This window comes from Vicugna pacos, unplaced genomic scaffold (genome assembly GCF_048564905.1).
Source record: "Vicugna pacos unplaced genomic scaffold, VicPac4 scaffold_13, whole genome shotgun sequence".
Classification (NCBI taxonomy): domain Eukaryota; kingdom Metazoa; phylum Chordata; class Mammalia; order Artiodactyla; family Camelidae; genus Vicugna; species Vicugna pacos.
The window spans coordinates 1,778,900-1,784,349 of NW_027328734.1; positions in this window are offsets into that span (position 1 = coordinate 1,778,900).

Sequence of the window (5,450 nt, forward strand, 5' to 3'; positions counted from 1 at the left end):
CAGAAATAAAAGTAGAGAAATAACAATTGTTCCATCAGATATACAAAAAAGGGAACATTTTGTCAACACTTACATACCAATAAACTGGACAACTTAGAACAAATAGACAAATAACCAGAAATAGACAGCGATAAGGAGGAACAAATAATTTGAACAAACTGGTTATTAGAAGAAAACTAGTATCTGCATTTAAAAAACTCTTTAAATATTAGGGCAGATTTAAACATCTCCCGTGGATAACTCCACAAAAATAAAAAGCAGAATTTATACTCTTCAAACTATTCAAAAATAGTGAAGATGTTGGAAACCCCCAAATTAATTCTATGAAGCTTTCATTACCCTGATAGCAAAGCCCAGAATCAAAGTACAAAGAGAATTTCAAGCCAATATCGTCAATTGATATAGATGCAAAAATTCAAAAAAACATTTTTAGGAAACTAAATCCAGCAACACCTAAAATGAATCATAAAACATGATCAAATTTAATTCATTGCAGGGTCATAAGAGAGGTTGAAATTACATGAAATCAAACAGTTTGATACACCATATATTTTTTACATTTTTTATTGATTCATAAACATTTTACAGTGTTGTGTCAAATTCCAGTGTTCAGCACAATTTTTAAGTCATTCATGGACATATACACACTCATTGTCACATTTTTTCTCTGTGATTTATCATAACATTTTGTGTATATTTCCCTGTGCTATACAGTGTAATCTTGTTTATCTATTCTACAATTTTGAAATTCCAGTCTTTCCCTTTACACCCTCTACACCCCCCCAGTAACCACAAGTCTGTATTCTCTGTCCATGAGTCTATTTCTGTCCTGTATTTATGCTTTGTTTTTGTTTGTTTTTGTTTTTTAGATTCCACATAAGAGTGATCTCATATGGTATTTTTCTTTCTCTTTCTGGCTTACTTCACTTAGAATGACATTCTCTAGGATCATCCATGTTGCTGCAAATGGCATTATGTTGTCAGTTTTTATGGCTGAGTAGTATTCCATTGTATAAATATAACACATCTTCTTTATCCAGTCACCTGTTGATGGACATTTAGGTTGTTTCCATATTTTGGCTATTGTAAATAGTGCTGCTATGAACATTGGGGTGCAGGTGTCATCCTGAAGTAGATTTCCTTCTGGGTACAAGCACAGGAGTGGGATTCCTGGGTCATATGGTAAGTCTATTCCTAGTCTTTTGAGGAATCTCCACACTGTTTTCCATAGTGGCTGCACCAAACTGCATTCCCACCAGCAGTGTAGGAGGGTTCCCCTATTTCCACAGCCACTCCAGCATTTGTCATTTTTGGATTTTTGAATGACGGCCATTCTGACTGGTGTGAGGTGATACCTCATTGTAGTTTTGATTTGCATTTCTCTGATAATTAGTGATATTGAACATTTTTTTCATCTGCTTTTTGATCATTTGTATGTATTCCTTGGAGAGTTGCTTGTTTAGGTCTTCTGCCCATTTTTGGATTGGGTTGTTTATTTTTTCCTTATTGAGTCATATGAGCTGCTTATATATTTTGGAGATCAAGCCTTTGTCGGTTTCAAATACAAAAATTTTCTGCCATTCCGTAGGTTTTCTTCTTGTTTTATTTCTGGTTTCCTTTGCTCTGCAGAAGCTTGTAAGTTTCATTAGGTCCCATTTGTTTATTCTTGCTTTTATTTCTTCTAGGAGAAAATTTTTGAAATGTATGTCAGATAATGTTTTGCCTATGTTTTCCTCTAGGAGGTTTATTGTATCTTGTCTTATGTTTAAGTCTTTAATCCATTTTGAGTTGATTTTTGTATATGGTGTAAGGGTGTGTTCTAGCTTCATTGTTTTACATGCTGCTGTCCAGTTTTCCCAGCACCATTTGCTGAAGAGACTGTCTTTATTCCATTGTATATTCTTGCCTCCTTTGTCCTAGATGAGTTGATCAAAAGTTTGTGGGTTCATTTCTGGGCTCTCTATTCTGTTCCATTGGTCTATATGTCTGTTTTGGTACCAATACCATGCTGTGTTGATGACTGTAGCTCTATAGTATTTTCTGAAGTCTGGGAGAGTTATTCCTCCAGCCTCTTTCTTTCTCTTCAGTAATGCTTTAGCAATTCTAGGTCTTTGATGGTTCCATATAAATTTTATTATGATTTGTTCTAGTACTGTGAAATATGTCCTGGGTAATTGGATAGGGATTGCAATAAATCTGTAGATTGCCTTGGGCAGTGTGACCATTTTATCAATATTGATTCTTCCAATTCAAGAGCATGGAATATCTTTCCATTTTTTAAAGTCTTCTTTAATTTCCATCATCAATGGTTTATAGTTTTCTGTGTATATAGTTCTTTCGCCTCCTTGGTTAGATTTATTCCCAGATATTTTATTACTTTGGGTGCTATTTTAAAGGGGATTGTTTCTTTACTTTCTTTTTCTGTTGATTTATCGTTAGTGTAAAGAAAGGCAACTGATTTTTGAACATTAATTTTGTAACCTGCTACCTTGCTGAATTCTTCGATCAGCTCTAGTAGCTTTTTTGTGGACCTTTTAGGGTTTTCTATATGTAGTAACATGTCGTCAGCATATAATGACACTTTTACCTCTTCTTTTCCAATTTGGATCCCTTTTATTTCTTTCTCTTGCCTGATTGCTGTGGCTAGGACTTCCAGGACTATATTGAATAGGAGTGGTGATAGTGGGCATCCTTGTCTTGTCCCAGATTTTAGTGGGAAGCTTTTGAGTTTTTCACTGTTGAGAACTATGCTGGCTAGAAGTTTGTCATATATACCTTTTATTATGTTGAGATATGTTCCCTCTATACCCACTTTGGCGAGAGTTTTTATCATAAATGGGTGTTGAATTTTATCAAATGCTTTTTCTGCATCGATTGAGATGATCATGTGGTTTTCGTCCTTTCTCATGTTGATGTGATGTATTACATTGATTGATTTGCGTATGTTGAACCAGCCTTGTGTCCCTGGGATGAATCCGACTTGATCATGATGTATAATCTTTTTTATGTGTTGTTGGATTCTATTTGCTAAAATTTTGGTGAGAATTTTGGCGTCTATGTTCATCAGTGATATTGGCTTATAATTCTCTTTTTTTGTAGTGTCTTTGCCTGGTTTTGGTATCAGGGTGATGGTGGCTTCATAGAATGAGTTTGGGAGTATTCCCTCCTTTTCAATCATCTGGAAGAGTTTGAGAAGGACTGGTATGAGTTCTTCTTTGTATGTTTGGTAGAATTCCCCAGTGAAGCCATCCGGTCCTGGACTTTTATTTATAGGGAGGTTTTTAATTGCTAATTCTATTTCCTTTCTAGTGATCGGATTGTTCAAGTGTTCAGTTTCTTCTTGATTCAGTTTTGGTGGACAGTATGTTTCCAAAAACTTGTCCATCTCCTCTAGGTTATCCAGTTTGTTTCCATATAGTTTTTCATAATATTCTCGTATGATATTCTGTATTTCTATTTTGTTTGTTGTAATTTCTCCATTTTCCTTTCTTATTTTGCTAATTTGTGCTCCCTCTTTTTTCTTCTTTGTGAGTTTGGCCAGAGGTTTGTCGATTTTATTTACTTTTTCAAAAAACCAGCTTTTGGTTAGGTTGAATTTTTCTATGGTCTTTTTAATCTCTATTGTATTTAATTCCTCTCTGATCTTTATTATTTCCTTCCTTCTGCTGCTTTTTGGGGCTTTTTGTTCTTCTTTTTCTAATTGATTCATGTGGTGGGTTAACTTGTTTATTTGAGATTGTTCTTCTTTTTTGAGGAAGGCCTGTATCGCTATAAACTTCCCTCTTAGCACTGCCTTTGCTGTGTCCCATAGGTTTTGAGTGGTTGTGCTTTCATTATCATTTGTCTCAAGGTATTTTTTAGTTTCAGCTTTGATTTCCTCATTGATCCATTGTTTTTTCAATAACATATTGTTTAATCTCCATGCTTTTCATTTTTCTCCTTTGTTTCTCTGTTGTTGACTTCCAGTTTCATGGCATTGTTGTCAGTAAAGATGCTTGAGATAATTTCTATCTTCTTAAATATGTTGAGGTTTCTTTTGTGTCCAAGTACATGATCGATCCTGGAAAATGTTCCATGTGCACTTGAAAAGAATGTATATTCTATTTTTTGGGGGTGTAAAGCTCTGAAAATATCCACCAAATATAGTTTTTCTATTGTAGTATTTAATTTCTCTGTTGCCTTGTTTATTTTCTGTCTGGAAGTTCTGTCTAGTGATGTTAATGCAGTATTAAAATCTCCAACTATGATTGTATTCCCATCAATATCCCCCTTTATCTCTGTTAGTAATTCTTGTATGTACTTAGGTGCTCCTATATTGGGTGCATATATATTAACGAGTGTAATATCTTCATCTTGTATCACTCCTTTAATCATTATAAAATGTCCTTCTTTATCTTTCTTTATGGCCTTTGATTTAAAGTCTATTTTGTCTGAAATCAGTACTGCAACACCTGCTTTTTTGGCTTTTCCATTTACATGGAATATTCTTTTCCACCCTTTCACTCTCAATCTATATGTGTCCTTCTCCCTAAAGTGGGTCTCTTGTATGCAGCATATTGAAGGTTCTTGCTTTATTATTCACTCTGCCACCCTATGTCTTTTGACTGGAGCATTTAGTCCATTAACATTTACAGTAATTAATGATAGATGTGTGTTTATTGCCATTTTGAACTTATCTTTGCAGTTGAATTGGTATATCCTCTTTGTTCCTTTCTTCTTCCTTTTGTGGTGTGGTAATTTTCCTTTGTATTATCATGGATTTTATTTAATTTTTGTGACTCCCTTGTAAATTTTTGACTTGTGGTTACCCTTTTTTGTAAATCTATTAACCTATACCTGTTTTTAATAAACTGATAATAACATGATCTCAAACCCATCCTACTGTTAAAAAAATTTAAAAAAAGAAAGAAAAAAATTCTATATTTCCCTGCCTCCCTCTCCCACTCTCAGTGATTTGTATGTCTTCTTTTATAATTTCGTGTTTCTTTATTTGTAATTCATGAGTTATCACCTTTCCAGCTGTACGTTTCTCATTTCTGTAGCATCCTGCTGCTTTTCTATTTACAATAGCCCTTTCAATATTTCTTTTAGCATGGGTTTAGTGATGCTAAACTCCTGCAGCTTTTTTTGTCTGTGAAACTCTTTATTTCTCCTTCTATCCTAAAGGATAGCCTTGCTGGATAAAGTATCCTAGGCTGCATCTTTTTTTCATTCAGGGCTTTGAATATATCTTGCCACTCACTTCTGGCCTGTAGTGTTTGTGTAGAGAAATCAGCTGAGAGCCTTAAGGGGGTTCCCTTGTAGTTCACTCTTTGCTTTCCTCTTGCTGCCTTTAGAATCATTTCTTTATCCTTGACTCTGGCCATCTTGATTATGATATGTCTTGGTGTGGGTCTATTTTGGTTCTTCCTCTTTGGGACCCTCTGAGCTTCCTGTACTTGGATATCTGA